Source organism: Leptonychotes weddellii, chromosome 16 (genome assembly GCF_054177405.1).
Source record: "Leptonychotes weddellii isolate Sample4059 chromosome 16, ASM5417740v2, whole genome shotgun sequence".
Classification (NCBI taxonomy): domain Eukaryota; kingdom Metazoa; phylum Chordata; class Mammalia; order Carnivora; family Phocidae; genus Leptonychotes; species Leptonychotes weddellii.
Genome location: NC_138384.1, coordinates 27,201,381 through 27,217,795, shown reverse-complemented (window position 1 = coordinate 27,217,795; position 16,415 = coordinate 27,201,381). Strand labels below are relative to the sequence as shown.

The following is a 16,415-nucleotide window of genomic DNA, read 5'->3' as shown; positions in this document are numbered from 1 at the left end:
GCGGATCCCAGGCCTGCGCGGCCACGAGGGACCTTTTCCATGAACTGCTAGCATTAGAGAAATTAGCTCCATTATACTCACCATAAAATCGAGGCCGGGAATTTGCTTACTAATAGAGCCTCAGTTCAACTAGAAACTAAAGAAATGGGGTGGCCAGTGGGGAGGAAGGTAAATGCATGCGAAATGCTGGTGTGCACATTTTCATTCGTGTGTGTGTTCAGAAATTTCCAGCCGTCCCTCCGGTTTATTTCGAGAGCGGGACCGGAGAGCAGTGTGCCAAGCCCATGGGCTTACAGCGGTGCGATTCAGCAGCGATGGGGCCGGAAGTCTTTGTTACTGCGGTGATCGTAGCACCTGGTCGTCGGGGCCTCTGTCCTCACCGAGCTCAGAAACCTCTGGGTGTGTTTCTGGCCACCGAAAGTCCTTGCCATTGTTGCAGGCTGTCCGGATCTGTAAGGCTAAAGTGCTGAGGACAATTAGTGATTGGTGAGTGGCTGCCCTGATGTATCGTTGCTTAGCAACAGTCTCTGAATTAAGTCTCTGGAAGGGGGATCCAGGAAGAGACAAGACAGGAAGATGAACTAGGTACCATTTCAATGTGTAGGTGAGTCGGCAGCGCAAAAAGTGTAAAAGATATTTGTAATCATAGAAATGGCTGAGTGGGAAATGGGGGATAAAGGAAAGAGAAGACAGAATGTAGCTTCTGTCTTGCTAAATAAAATAAGAAGAAGTGGCAGTTGAACCAGCCCCATTGATGGAAGAGCTCATTCTCCTTCTTTGACACTTTGACTCTGATTCCCATGCAGGGAAGAACTCGGAGAACATTACCCCAAATGCAGCCTGATGGTTCAGGGAAGGAAAAGATGGAGAATGGAGCTGTGCCTTATTCTTGAATCCTATAGTACAAGCTTAACTTAGCATTCGTTGGTTCAGACCAGCGAACTAGGATTAACCGGGGGACAGGGCCCAGTTTTGATGAGGCCCTGCTTGCGGAACCAGCCGGACTTGGCGTTCTCGTATACCGATGCTCAGTCTTGCTCCATTTGAAGTACGGAAGTATCTTGAAGGAGCCAGGCACAGCAAGCATATCCATTTCAATAGATTCAGCTGAGTTTAGACTCTCAGCTGACTGAGATATCACCCTGAACTCCATGATTTAGTGAGCTGGTTTAGCCTCTGGAAGGCCAGATGAGCAAAAGAAAGTGGAAAAGCAGTAAAAGACCTTGATCCAGATACTGAGCCTTGTTAAGGGGAGGCCTTATCTACATACTGAGCTCTGTCTGGAGGTCTGCAAAGGTCCAGGGACTCATTACTGTTAGTGAGGGCTGTTTTGCAATTAGTGTTGAAACACTGAGATAAAGAAAGGATATATAGGAATTAAAAACAGATAACGTAAACACTAACAAAGAGTCCTAATCCCCTTGACTGAGTGTTTTGCATGTTTACCTCTGATCAGAATTCTTAATAATATCAAGTGTGTTGCAATTCAATAAAGATCCCCTAGGAAGAAAGGGGTCGATTCTCAGGATTAAAAAACAGAACAAAACGAGAAAAACAGAAACAGAAAAAACTTATACTCCTATCTTCTATTACTTTAAAAACAAAAAATTCGGAGAATACAGAATAGCCAGTAAACTACATAGGAAAGTTTTGTTTTGGTTTAGTTTGGTTCAGGTCACCTGTGGGCATAATTCAGTCTCCCATTATCTAGCGATTGGAAGGGTTTGTCCAGGGCTCAGAAAGCAGATTTTCTGTCTTCACCTATGACTTCTTTTCTCTCTGAAGAAGGGTGGTGGCAATCAAGAAAGTCTTTGCCCTCCTGGCCCAAAGTTCCTCATTGGAGAAAGGAAGCTGATAACCAACTCTGATTCGTGCCTAGTACCTATAAAGGGCTCCCTGTCACAATAGAGCACTGTATTTTCAGGACAATGTATAATTATTTGGGGAAAAGCCAAAAATGATGGCTAGCGCATGATAGTAGATAATAACATTCTGTCTAAGGGCCTGTGGCTCTCATTTAAGTATCTTAAGCTCCGAGTGCTTTGTGCTTCTGTGTTCCCACCTCCAGCTCTCATGCTCTGGTTGTTGAGCACCCGGCTTCCCTGCTGGATTGTAAAGTCTGGGAATACGGAGTGGGGGTGGCGGGGGAGGGCTTGTACCTTGCTTTCCACCGACCCTTTGTATCCCTGGCCCCCACTGTGGGTTCAGCTACATGGAGGGAACTCAGTCAGTGTTGGCTGAATTTGTTACCTTAAAATCTAGCAGTGGTCACCAGCCCCCCATCCTGATAGTCACAGCCTTACGTAATCCCCACCCTTTTAATATGGGCTGGACTTGGTGACTTGCTTCTGACGGAGAGAATAAGGGGGACGGTTAGTTCATAAAAGGCAATGTGGCTACTTGCAATCCCTTTCTGTCCGGACCACTTCCTCTGGGGGAAGCCAACTGCCATGCTGTGAGCCACCGAGGCCTCCAGCCAACAGCCACGCCAGTGACCTTGGAAGTGTATCTTCCAGCCCTAATCAAGCCTCAGATGACCGCAGCACCAGCTGAGCAGTTCATTGCCTCCTTGTGAGAGACCCGGAACCAGAGCCACCCAACTCCCAAACTCCTGACCCCCAGAAACTACTAGATAATAATGCCCCTTGTTGTAAGTCCTTAATTCGGGGGGGAGGGGTAATTTATTACACAGCAATAAATAACAAATACAGTAGCTGATTACCACAAGCATCACTTCATCCACTTCTCCCATTAGAGAAGAGGGAAGATCATCCTCAATTCTTGGCCCGGGGCTCTGGGCATCCCATGCTGAATTTGACTCTGTTGGGGTGGCTCTTCCCAGTCTGTCACTGTGCTTTATTTCTCCCTGGCCTCTCTGTCACTCACAACCCTGTTAATTAGGGGTCTTTTGATTAAAAACAAATTGTTTGATTGTCTCTAAAAGAAGAAAAACCCCACGAGATTATGTTAACGCTTTGTACATTTGCCGGCTATATGAATGCACATTTCACTGTGGCTTGAGGCTGAACATGGCAAGAGGATGAGTCATGTCCTAGGCCTAGCAATGGAATACTTCTAGGAATGCCGAGAGGATAAAGACACCAGGCAATAAAGCGCTAATACACCGATGGTCACAAATCACAGTGGAAGGAACACATCTTCAGAGGCATCCTGCTGTAACAGCCCTTACAATGGCTGATTCACTAAAGAGACCCATTTCCAGGACCTCATCCTCGAGCCTACACACAGCTTGCCATGTACACGGATGGCCTTGTGTGGCCCGCCTAAGCCCTGCGGAGGAGAAGCAGAAGTCATGGAGGGGGAAAATTCACTTTGTAACAAAGAAGCAGCTCTGCTGGGCCTGGGTCCTCTGCCCTTTGGGGGAACGGGGCTCAGGAACAAGAAGGCACAGGACCGGGCAATAGAGAGCCCCAATCACACTGTCAGGATGCTCCCAGGTTTAGGGCGGACTCCAAGGAGGAAGAAAGCCAACATGTTCTTTTTCCATTTGCCGCAGGCCGCAGCAGGAAAGCAATAAAATGCTGATACAGTCCCCTTGCCGGTATAACTGATTTAAGTGGGAAAAGGGAGACAATCTAGCAGAGACACCAGAGATTATTTGGCTTTTCTCCAGCTTCTGTGTACCAACAGGAGAATGACGGAACAGTCGGTCGTGTTTAGCGCTTTCATTCGCCTCGTCCTCCCCTTGGAAAAAAAAAAAATTCTTCCTTTGTATGCTGCCACTGTGTCGATTTTTGTGGTGGTGGTGGTTGTTTTAAATAGGAGAACTTGTGAAATGAGACTGCATAAAAGATGGACTTGTTTTATATATGGGGGATATTGCCTGTCCTTCAGATCTATGTGTCTCGCTTATGGAATGAACCAAAGTAGGACAGATAAACTAATATTTTGTATAAGCTCAGCCAGACAATACAGATGATAAAGATGTTTCATCTTCTTATGCATGCAGAAAATATGAAAAATCGTAGTTTACACATATTTGCTCAATTCAAGTGTAAAATTGGGCCCCTCGATTGCCCTGGGCCACAGTGGCTGTGTTAAGGAAGCTCGATTTACCTTGCAGCCGAGTGAAAAATGATCAGAATATTAGACTCATCTAGCCCACATTAAGGAGCCATTGCATTTCCCGACAATTTTATGCTATCTCAATATGAAAACAGAGCAATTTCAACTCATATCAGGTTATGATCGGCAATTACAGTTGCATAATTCACCTAGGCGCCTCTACGCAGGGCCTTTATTTTCCCTCTTGGTGACATTCCTGAGAAAGTGCCTGATAAATATGTCATATATCATCCCAGCTTTAGAACTCGTGAGGGGGTAATCTGCCATGCCTTGCTGAGCCCATATTCATCACTGGATTTTTGACTTGGAGGGGTCATGGCACTTATAATTTCCTGTTTGTTATTGTCCTCGGCAGCCCTGACAAGGGCTGTAAACGCGGGGTTGTAGGCGGTGGTTAAGCGCTGTTCCGGTGGGGCTCATCACCGGCAACAGCCGTGCATGAGTGTGGCTCGCGCTGAGGTTGGCGGTTTCGAAGATAATTAGATTTGATGTCAACATTTCTTTATCACCTGCATCCTTTTGTGCATCTGTGTGTCAAGTTGTTATTTCCGGATTTATTAGCACCCTCAGAGCTACTCTCTATCTGTCAGCCTGTGTGCTGTTTGTGTTGACAGTTGTAAAGTTAATTACTAGTACTAATGAGCATCGGGCTTTTGGTGGACATGGCGTTTTGGACATTTAAAACTATAATTAGTTTTTTTTTTCTTTGTGTAGCGCTTCAGTACAGAAAAAAGTGTTCGGGGGGTGGGGGTGGAAAATACCTTCCTTCCACTCCATTTTGACATTCTGTGTGCAGTCAACTTATCTTTTATTCAGAGGCTCCAAAAATTCAGTTCTGTTTATTTTTAAAATAGACTTCTTTGCATTGTAACTCCATGAATAATTTCTTTTGTTCCTTATATCTCTTCCAGCTTGATAATGTGACCGTTCCGTGTGCCTTGAGAATTAAGGATAGTGATGGTGGAATGATGAAAAAATGTGCAGGGTGAATGCTGACCTCCACCCAACCGGGCTGCAAAATCTCCACTTAGGCCTCTTCCTCTTTTTTGAACCTTAACTCTGGGCTCACCCGAAAGATTCTGTGAATGAAGAAGCGTGGAGAAAATTAAAAGAGTAATCAATAGTTCCCTGGGTGGCTGGTCCCCGGCTAATAGGAATAGCGAGTACTTACGTAGTGTTCATTCTGTGCCAAGAGTCGTGCTAAGCTATTTATGCCAGGGTCCCTTGCTCAATCCTTACCACCAGCCTAAGAGGTCATTTACTGCCATCTTCCTGGTACAGATGGGGAAACTGAGGCTTGGGATAGGGAAGGAACCTACCCAGGGCCTAACAACTGGGCAGTTGTGCTGGGATTTGAACCCATCAAGGCAGCTCAAAGCCTGGGCTCGTGACTCCTACTCTGTAGACACCGAATATGCTTTCAAGAAAAATTAGCAGACCCCTGGGGCATGTATTCTAGAAGAACAAAGAGCAATCACTTACTAAATCAGATGGGCTCATTTGTATTTCACTTCCAGTCATAGAGGGATGCTAGCTTCAGTGTAATGGCAATTATCTGTGGCATGTACTTTATGGAGGGATTTTGTTTGGTCTTTTGCGGAAGCAAAGCACCACTCCCTTGCTGCTATTCATATTTACTTTCTATTCATCATTATCTGCCATTTTGCTAAATAACTATCCTTCCCGGACATAAATCATCCATAAAAATACTCTGGCTCAGAGAAAATTTCGCCCTGGCACTGCAATGATGAGATAACCATTTTCATCTCTTGTTGAAGCATTGAGATTTATTGGCTTTCGATGGGCAACAGACCAGGCATCACTCTCTGCTAAACAGACTCCCACTTGCATTTATTCTTATTGCATTTAGCGATTCAAAATGGAGCTCTCGGAATCCCTCGAGGGTCCATTCCCAGCCTGGGCGGGGTGTTATTACTTTATATTAGATAAGGGAAGGACACACAAAGAAACATGTGGTGATTCGGATGATTTTTTATTTCCGTTTAGCAGTGATGACAGAATGTCATAGTGAAATGACTTCAAAAGTCATTTTTCCCCACTGCCCTGGTTCTGCAGCCTTGTCCCTTGAGGGCTCTTCCATTGTACAGTGTTATTAATTCTGCTAACTTTCAGACTTCATTGCTGACAACAGGCCTCTTGGCTTTCGCAGCCTATTACATTAAATTTCCCATCAAACCATGTCAGCCTCTGAGGTCACAGATTTCGAGAGAAGCTTTAGATATTTTGCCATCTGACTTCACGGGCAGGTGTTTTCTAAATTGCTTTTAGGTTTGTTTTTCCAGTGTCAGAAATCAGATTGAACCTATTTAAAAAAACTCAGACGGTGAGCGCTCATCAGGATAAGAACAAAGCGGAGTTTGAGGCACGCCTGAACTGGAGAGTGTGCGTGTGCATGTGCGGGTGTGTGTGTGTGTGTGTGTGCGTGCACGCGCGCGCGCCCGCAAACATGCACTTGTATTTCGGTTGACCTTTCAAAGGGAAAGCAAAGCCTTCCAACCAGACTTCATCCCCGACCCCACCCGGTGAGTAGAGTGTCTTGTTGACGATCTGTTTTTCTAACACTTACTGAAGCCCCCAAAGACGGCGTGGCTGCCCTGGTGAACAGAGCTATGCGCCACTGACCTTGACTTTGGAGGGATCTGTGAACCCGTGGAGTGGCATTAGAAGGTGGCCCTGGTTGAGGACTAGCATGTCTTCATGCAGGGTCCTCGAGCGAGTTTCAGGTGGCCATAAAAACGCAGTGTTTGTTTTGATGGGTTAGTTTGGGCCTGCTGTTGTGGGATGCCAATCAAGGAAACGCAGAAACCTTCCTCCCCAGCAACATGGCCACGGGCACCACGTTGCTGTCGGAATTACATTCGGAAGGAGGCCTTTGGAGGGAAAGCGAACTGGGGGCTCCCTTTAAAAATAGAAGAGAAATAAATGAGCTGCTGTGTTTTTGAAGCCGTCAGTTCGTGAAAATGATTAAAAGTCATTTGGCACACCCACTGTACCCTCGCCGTCATTATTGACGGTCAGTTCCAGCTAGTATTTCTGCTCTAAAAAAAATGACAGTGTTAAAAGCTCTGCCATTGCTGTTGGGATTTCCAGGGCCGGCACTTAGCAGCCTTGGGGTCCCTTCACTGAGTACTGGATGTGTGCTCGGGAGTCGAGGAGGAGGGGGGACCTCCTCTCCGGCTTCCTCGGTGACAGGTGTTAAACACTTGGGCGCCTCACCTGGGAGCAGGAGGCGGCGAGAGCTTGGGCGCCTTGCCGGAGACACTGCGGTTCACGCTGGCCTTGCCCCCCTTTTTTCTTTATCATTTTTGGAGCCCCTGCAGGCTGCCCTGCCCTGAGCCCCCCATGAGCCGGGCCTCCGTGCGGGAGGAGGTGCTGAACCAGGCTGGGGCCCGAGAAGGATGAGGAAGGCGAGGCCGTGTCGCTGTTCTGTTTCCCCTGCTAGCAGCCAGAAGGAGAGAGAATCATTTGTGGCACTCTGGGGACAGTTTTGTCACCCTGACAGTAATGCTGTTATGTGGCGGCTTGACACACAGGATGAATCCAAAAAGACAGATAAGTAACTGCAAAAGTGGCTGGGGATCAGGCTGAGTGCCACCACTCACCTGCAGTGACAAATAGATAGTCATGAAGGATTGGAAATCCTGCCCAACACGGAGATCTGTCAGCAGAGAGATGGAGTGCAGTCCCGGTGACAGAGGCAGCTGGAGGAAAGCGTGCGCGCGCACATGCGCGCTCCTGCAGGGGGTGCGAAGGGGTGAACTTCAGAGCTTGGTTTGGGGGTGGGGGCGGGTGGCCAGGCTTTCCTGGGAGGGGGGTGGGATGCTGGTGCAGGTGAGAGCAAAGGATTTCAACTCTGTTTTCCTTGGTGAACTGGAATTGTGGGTCTTGGGTCTGTTTATTGGTAGGTTCAGGCATATTTGGTTAAGAAGACTGTGCTTCGTTTCCGTTTTCCCTGGGATTTTTTTCATACCAATAGGGGTCCCCATCTGCAAATGAAATGAGTCCAAGTTTTGATAGTTAGCAAAATATTACTGCTAAGCTTCTGGTGTCAGAGACACCAGGCAAAGGGCAGGCGGAAGCAGGGGGCCGCGTATTTATCTTTTATGTTGGAAAGGTTTTTTATTTCTGGTTGGGAATCTGCTTTTCTTCAATGGTAGAAATTCTGAGGGACATCGCTGGAAAAAACAAGCCGTGGGCTGGATCTGCTGTCTCCCACTTGGGTTTGAGATCCAAACAGCACTGCGTCCCGCAGTCGTGAATCTCACTGTTGATATGATGCAGAATACGCTTTGTTTTCATTATTCTCGAGGTCGTGAATGCCTGGCTGTGCCCTATGAGATTCCTGGGAAGTTATGGAATAGATTTGAGGTGAAAATAAGCATAAATGGTAAGAGTAAAAGCTCCTCGGGTCACTGTCAGGGGTTGGGACAGAAGCCTCGAGATGTAGCGCAGCCATTTAGAAACTCTTTTCTTTCTTTAACCTGCCGAGAATATTTTGGCCCCCGGGGATGAGCATAAATATATTGAGGACCCAAAGGTTTCAGACAGGATGGGTCCTGTGTCTTACATGCATTTTAGCAGGAGGTGGGAATGGAAGCAAACCAATATCCAAGCATCTGTTTTCTGTAACAGTGACCAGGATTGTTAGCATTAATAAGCTGGCTGCATGCGGGGTACAGAGAATCGTCTATCAAGTCCTTGTTCTGACTGTTTTTAATGTAATAATTAAAAAAAAAAAAAAAAAGAACTTACAGTATCCAGCTTCTTCTCCCCCTCCCTTCGAATGAGTCCTCTTGCCATATTCCTGTGCTGTCATCTTTGGCCACCTGCCTTTGTCATAGGTGGAAATGTACTTGATCTAGCTCAATTGTACTTACTTTTTACTTCTGGGAACTTAACATGGGGTACTCGTGTACCTGAAACTCTGTTTCCTCCAGAATGGTTTTGTGTAGCTCCAACTATTACAACTACTGTTACTATTACTACTTCTGTTTGAGGGCTATGTACTTGAGCATTTACTCTCCTGTCGAGGCGGGCCCTCGCCACTTTGTATTTCTTTAGAAAATCCTGGGCCCTGCTTGTTGGTTTTAAGATACTTTGTTTTAGCTTATAATTTTTGGAGGCTAAGACTGTTTTGGGGCAACTCAGCTATAATGAAAACATTTTTTGTTTTGACCCTAGGTTCTCAGTGTGACATGTTTTGACCCTATCATTCTAACCATGATTTAAATTCTGAATTTCCAGAAGCCTTATTAAATATGTCAATTTGTGCACCAGAATGGTAAATGTTCCTGTGAACTTTGACTCCTAAAGGAAACTCTATTTCCAAGGAATAAAAGATTTTCCTGATAAATATGTTCCTCATTTTGGACTAATACTTTCAGTCTGAGTGCTGGAATGGGGAAGGGCCAACCCATTGCCTGGCCCCACTTGCTACCTCATTCGGGGATGCGATTTTACAACCCCCGGCATTAGATTTTTATTTTGCCAAGATCACTTTCGCAATGGGATATAAATCTCCTGAGTGCACGCCTGATTACGTAGGCCTGCACGTGAATAAGAAAGAGAGTGAACCACCTGCCATCACGGGAGTGCCCATAACCATGCCAGATGGCTGGCACTCAGTAGGCTGACAGGAGCTCTGTGGCTGTTTTTCTTAACTTGGGAGCTAAGGTCACCCTCCTTCCCAGGGCCTTTGCGATGAAATGCAAGCCAGGGGTCTTGCCCCAGCAACGTATCTCCTCACTCTGATTTGCGCAGACGCTCTTAGAAGTTGTCTGCCTCCCGCCCACCTGTCTCACCGGATGGCCATGGCAGGGGGCACCCCAGCCAGCGAGAGCTGGGTGCTAACACTTGTCACAGTTACTCTTTCTGTTGTCCTTTGCTGCTGCTCAGTGTGTGTGCCAACTCTGGTCAGGGCCCTGGGTACTAGCATTTGTCAATACAAAAGTGTCCCGTGATGCTAATACCCTCCCTCAGTTTTAGCTCCAAACCCACCGTCTCCAGGAGAGCACTTTGGGAGAGAAATTTCTCCCGTAGGGTTTAACTTATCTGGTTATTGGCTCTCCCTTTGTTCCCCAGGTCGAACTCTTCAGAGAAAACTGAGCAACCTTTCATACTTTCCCAGGAATGGAAAAATTGTTTTGGTAATAAGATACAATTTTAAAAGATGGATATGCCCAGCCCATTTCGCATCGGGCCCATCACCATGTGGTATTACCTCCGCCTCCTCGAAGTCCTCCCCACCGTCCACCCCTGGTCTGAGCGGTCATGAGGACCTTTGGTGTGTTTGGGGCCCGTGGGCCAGCAGCAAGCACCTTTAGAAACGATCAGGAGGAGACCTGGCTCAAAGAACTTACCCAGCCGTGCTCTTTAGAGCTGACTAACCACTTTTGCACACGTTCTTTCTCTTGAACATAGCAGTGGTATGGTTTTACCATGGGGCACCTCGGAGGTGGAGAGACCCCACTGCCAAGTGGCTGGGCTGCCACTCACCATAGCACTTTTGCGGTCCTGGGAGACACTGGGCATTGTTTCCCTGAGTCCTTACAGCAGTCCGTGTGCACTAACGAGGTGGGACAGGTGATGATGTCCCACTTTGTAAGTGGGGAGGCTGACGCTTAGTGAGGCTGACTGGCCCTCTTGGGGACACAGCAGGTAAGGAGTGATACAGTTGGGAAACGTACCCCAGACCTTCCTCCTCTTAGACCCACACCCCTTCCATTACACCAGGACTAACTCCACAGTCCAGAATAATCTCAAGAACAAAGCTACTCTGAAGGCGCCGTAGAGCCTCACCCTTCATAGGATTCCAAATTCCTTTGACAGCCAAGCTGTAGTGCCCTGGGGGAAAACTCCGGAAGGGAAGGTCTCCCTTGGCCGGCTCTTCAGGACCAGGCAAGGGAGGGCGTAGCAGAGGGCCCCACCCCTAGGGCATGCTCACCCACCCAGTTGGCAACACGGAGATGCTGCTGGTCTAGACCCACATCCGGGCACTGCTCACCTTTCGCTGACTCATGCCCGGAGTGTTTGCAAAGTGCACAGGCTGTAACCCAGAGATGGAGCAGATGTACGGAAGAAGAGTGTCAGGCGTTGCTAGGGACCAACAGGCAAGGTGTCCCTGTCAGTGGGGACAGAGAGCAGACGCTGAAGGCAGGAGCCTGCGCCGTGGAAACCTCCCATCCCCGAAGCGTGTGCTTGGCTGGCAGGGGAAGCTGCCACCCATCAGACTGGGCTGCATTTGCAAAGGTCAGGCTTTAATTACATGCACAGTTAAATGGAGATACTGTAGAGAGGTCACACTCATATTTCTTTGGCCTTCATTAATGTTATTGCTCTGTCACTTTCTCTCTCCTCGGGTTTGTAAATGAAAGTTCCTTTAATACATTTAAAAGGATTATTTATTTTTAATTGTTTTACCTCTGGAGGGAGAGGTTACTTTTTTTTTTTTTTTTGAGTAGTTAAAAAAAAAAAGAAACAACTTTGCCTATGCATTTCTTGCTAATTTATTTCAAACCCTGTCCTTTTTATAGTCTTATCTACTAATGGTTTTGATTAAAACACAAGCAAAAACCAGCCAACATGAACAGGTTGAATGCCACATCTGTGCAGAAGATAGCAGCTCTCTTATTTATGGCTCCAAGAAATGGAGCCTAAATTAAGCTAGCTATTGCTGGAGAGTGGATAAACGGCCATTATGAATTATCCTTAATTATAGCGATTTCCTAAACTAATAAACCTGCTAAATCTTTATTGCAAAGGTTAGTTTACGCAGTGCATATAAAATCCGCATGTGCTCCGCATCAGCCACCAGCTGTCTGACAGTGGGTTGCGATTTTAGTGAGTGTTCACATAAATTTTATGTTGGTTATATTAACAGTCAGTCCATATCACTACCCACAGATGCCAGTAGACATAAAAATTGCTCTCTAGTGAGCCTAAATATCCCTAGAAGCTAGTTGTGTCTAATGTTCCATGTAGTATTTGTACGTGAAAGCACCAGATTGGAGAGTTATTTACAGATGAATATTTCAATCCAGTTAGTTCATATAGGCCTACTTAGCCTTCTTTGCTGGTTTATTTGTATGCTAAATAATTCACCAAAGGTTCTTGTTTACTTTCTATAGTAGTTTCTATGAAATGCAAACAAGGGAGCCAACTTTAGGTGTTCAAAAGGCTAAGCAGCTCTGTGTTTAGATGCAGGTCAGAGCAGCAAAGGGGGCCTTGCCCATGGGCTGTCACTCGCCTTTACACATCCTTCTTTCTTCCTTTCTTCCCCCACTCTTCCTGCTCCAGATATAACTGGAGCTTGCTGCTTTCATAGGAATTTTTGGCTGGGCTATCTTTAGTCTAAATTTATCTTTTTCAATACCTGCTATATGCTACCTTCGGCTTGCACAATTAACCACCCAACGCCAGCAGCAAAGAACACATTCTTGGCTTGGAGAAGCTTCCCCACAGTCCTCCGGGCTGACAAGAATAGGTCAGTTCTCTTCTATTGAAATGCCCTTGTTTTCTTCCCTTTTTTTTTTTTTTTTTTGCCTTTTCCTTTTCTTTTTCTTTCTTTTCTCTCCCATGATTTTTTTTTTTTTTTCCTGGTGCATTTCCAAATCTTAAGATTTGAAAGGACAGCAAATAGGACCTTTCTCTTTTCCTGGAAAGCCCCGAGCCAGCCTGACCCCTGTCACCCTGAAGGACAGAAGAGCCAAGTCCAGCTCTAAATGATGTAGCCTCTAGCAGCCCTCAGAATATCTGTTCACCTGGGTGGGAAGGATCATTGTTTTCTGGTGAGGTGACAGTTACCTGACCCTATTGTTCACATGTCCCCATGGCTCCGTTTATATGTGAGAAATATCTGTCTGCCCCTACATTTTGCAAATGTTTATGATCCTAAACATTTGCCCCTAAAGAGATTGGAAAATAGCCTCCTTCATTTTCAGCCTGGCGCTGCCAAGATCATGAGAGAGTTCAATAGCAGTGCTAACTTTTTATTTAATAATATTGATTTTATCATTTTTACTACTTACAGTGGGGATTGGTCGGCTGATAGTTATTTGACCTCCCTTTGTGCATGGCTGTGGAGTGCTTCGTGAAAGCTAGTGACATATATCTCTCTTCCCCCACTCTTCCAGTGGCCCATCTCGGCAAATAACATTGAGATGCAGTAACTGTTCCCTGATATTGATTTCAGATTGTGTTCATCACACCCTTCCCGGGGCCAGGCCAAGAGCAGCAATCCTGGTTCTGTAAACCCTTGACTACTTCAGGCTGAAGTATCATTTCCACCTTCCAAGCAAGAATATCAACCATATATGTTTCAAAAAAAAAAAAATTACCCAGGAAAATGAAAGTGTGTTTTGATCTTGATTATTTTTTACGCATATATCATTAAACTGATCTCTTCTAGTTTTATGTTGGGCTTTTTCTGTAATTTTTTTTTTTTTTTTCCCTGAAGGAATACTAGGAGATCCGTGGTTCCCTGAGCTGGTAGGAGGAACTCTGATTATATTTTAAGCTTCTGGGATTCAGAGTTTGGCACACTCAGCCAGACCCAGGGCCTCTTTGACCTTCGGTTCTCAGCCAGCTGGGGTCGTTCTCACCACCTGGGCCTAAAAAAAAAAAGTTCCATGTTTTGCCTCCATGGAGTCAGTTGAGATGGCAGCACATTTAAAAGAACCCGAGGTTTAACGTTCAGGGGGCAGCCAGCCTAATCCAGTGATTATAATCACTTTTATCCATAGGAAGGACATGACACGTAGTCTGGGTGGATTTGCATACTCATTGAGAAAAACACGAAGCACAGAGCAAATAATACTGGAATCCTAAGTTTTATAGGCGGAAAAAAAAAAAAAAAGGCAATAGAGAATCTGCACCAAGAGTGATTATATCTGGGTGATGGGACTGCGGGTTATTTATTTTGTCTTTGGGCATTTCTACATTTTCTAAATTTTCTTTTGTAGTTAGAAAAAAAAAAAATCCCACTCAGAAGTGTTATTTTTGAAAATGGAGAGGCTACTAGAAGGATTGGAACTCTCCAGAAGATCCCCGACCGCCAGAGTGAATGCATTAGCCGAGGTGGAGATTAACTGACTCAGTGCCGTGCTAATCATGACTCCGAGAGAAGCAGGACAGACATCGCTCCCATCCCAATGCACCTGCTAGTTCTTATTTGGTGAAGCCACTGGGGATTGTGCTAGGCTTTGCCACTGAAGTGTAAGCGCAAACCAGTTAGGAAGGAGGGCTTTGGAGTCAGACAGACCTGGGTTTGATTCTTGGTCCTTTCTTTGACCAGCCATGACTTCGAGCGAGAGACTTAACATTCTCTGTACCTCAGTCTGCTCATCTGGAAAATGGGTTACTTGAGAGACTTAACTGCCACAGTATATGTAAGCTTATAACATACCGCCTGGCGTCTAGTAAGCAGTCAGTAAATGGTAATTTGCATTGCTGGCATCTGTATAGCAATTTCCTCATCAAACCAGAGCCATAATGGGAATTAGCATAGTCGCAGTCCGCGATTTTTTTTTTTTTTTCCTCCATAAGCCCAACTGGGACTCAATTAAGATCTATCCAGTGTCTAATACATGTCAGATTTCCAGGACAAACCTGATTGCATATAGCACTCTTTGATTAGAGGCAATTCGTTTTTAAGTGCATATCTAAACAAAATTTTGGCTGAATGTTTTTGGGAGGATTTTTAGAGAAATAAATGTTTCTATCAGGAAAAGAAGTTACAGGTCTTTAATTAGGGTTCTGAAACCCCCGAACACAGGCACACGCACAGATGCACACGCGCGCGCGCACACACACACACACACACACACCCGCCTTTCTCCAGCAAGAATTCTTCCAGAGCAACGCTAGAAAACGTAACAGGAGCCTTTAGAATATTACCTTAGTTTTGTTTCAGGGCCAGTTGTGCTCTTCTCGAGCATTTTCCATTTGTGTGGTCGGAAACACTTCCTGAGACCTCGGGTGGCGTCGGATCCTTCCCTGCAGGCAGCCATCTTCAGGGCTGAAAGCAGAGCATAAAAAGCAGCTAAATTAGAGCCTTTACACAGTTGCTGGAACTGGCTTAATGAGAGACAGCGAACATTTTGCAGGCTACTGAACTTCTGAAATGTGACAATCCAAGCAAATGAAATCATGGTACCTTTCATTGTAGTTTAATTGGACTCAAACTTGGCACGAGGGGCTGCTGAAAGCTGTATTCAATGAGATAGACAGGAATTGTACAACAACTAATTCAGCCCACACAACACATCTTACAACTGTCCAAGCTCCACACTGTGCTCAGGACTGACTCTCGTGGTCAAGAGAGGGAGAACGGCCGTGCATAAAAGCCGAGATCAGAAGGCAGACCCAGTCCTGGCATGGTGAATGGCATACCTGTCACCGTGAGTTATGCACTTGAAATAACTCAGCCTCGTGGCAGCCAGTCCAGGCCAATTTATTTTAAAGAGGCAAAAAGGAGTGAAACAAACTTGGGCCCTCTCTTCTGCCTGTTAGGGTGTCAAGATATCAGTGTCAAGGAGTCCTCTTACCAGAAGGGTGAGGGTGAGTTGAGCATAAACACGAACAAGGAGGGAAGTAGGCATGGGCCTCCCATTGAGTGGAGCGAAATGGGAATCCCGGTCGAGTAACCCAAAAAGCAGGAAATTACCCGAGCTGTCAGGAAGGGGACCAAAATCCTGTCAAGCAACAGTAAAGGGAATGGGAACCACGGGAGGGAAGGGTACATTGGGAGGGGGGATGATGGGAAGACGCAGATCGTTTTAGGATGGGCATGTCCCGAGCCTGGAGGCCCTGGAAAGTTCAGAAGGGGATCTTGGCTTCCTTGTTCTGTTCCCGCATTGCATGAGTTCCCCGCCCCGCCCCTCTGGGGTGGAACGGACTCTGTAATTCCAGCTTCTTCTGGTCTGACCGTCCCACCTACCACTCGAGTCCACATCCGCTGTGGTTATGGTTCTGGGTTTAGCCAGTAAGGCTGGGAGAGTGGACAAATTGGGTGCCTGCATGTAACGGGCCATCCTGGACATTGATTTTTGAAGGTTCATTAGATAAATGCTGACATCACAGATTGATGTCTCTTTAAACCAGTACCTAGCGCAGGACCATCGAGGGAATCAAAAATATTGATGTAACATGTTTGAGTTGAAGGCTCACTGGAGAATTCCCGTGCCTAAATGGGATCCATCAATTTAGGCTTTCTTTAATTATTCTAATTTCTGTGCGCTGCATCAGGCGGGGAGTTTGTCTGCAGGAACTGGTTTTTATGGGGAACGCTGCTCCCACTTTAGGGGCCAAGG

General features: G+C 46.1%; 1 protein-coding gene and 2 long non-coding RNA genes across 6 annotated transcripts in view; 2 read left to right on the top strand and 1 right to left on the bottom strand.

Moving 5' to 3' along the window:
- Positions 1-16,415, top strand: part of FTO (FTO alpha-ketoglutarate dependent dioxygenase) — a 373,561-nt gene that overhangs the window by 319,991 nt on the left and 37,155 nt on the right. The gene's annotated exons all lie outside the window — the stretch shown is intronic.
- LOC145717555 (uncharacterized) lies at positions 61-6,835 on the top strand. The gene is made up of 2 exons (XR_014140873.1): positions 61-604; positions 4,998-6,835. It is a non-coding gene; the product is annotated as an uncharacterized LOC145717555 (long non-coding RNA).
- LOC115940692 (uncharacterized) lies at positions 4,871-15,473 on the bottom strand. Of its 3 annotated transcripts, none has more exons than XR_014140872.1 (3): positions 15,260-15,473; positions 15,001-15,121; positions 4,871-5,165 (listed from the first exon to the last, which is right to left on the bottom strand). It is a non-coding gene; the product is annotated as an uncharacterized LOC115940692 (long non-coding RNA). The 3 variants fall into 3 exon arrangements; XR_014140871.1 differs by lacking the exon at positions 4,871-5,165 and adding an exon at positions 6,064-8,093; XR_004075417.2 differs by lacking the exon at positions 4,871-5,165 and adding an exon at positions 13,458-13,715.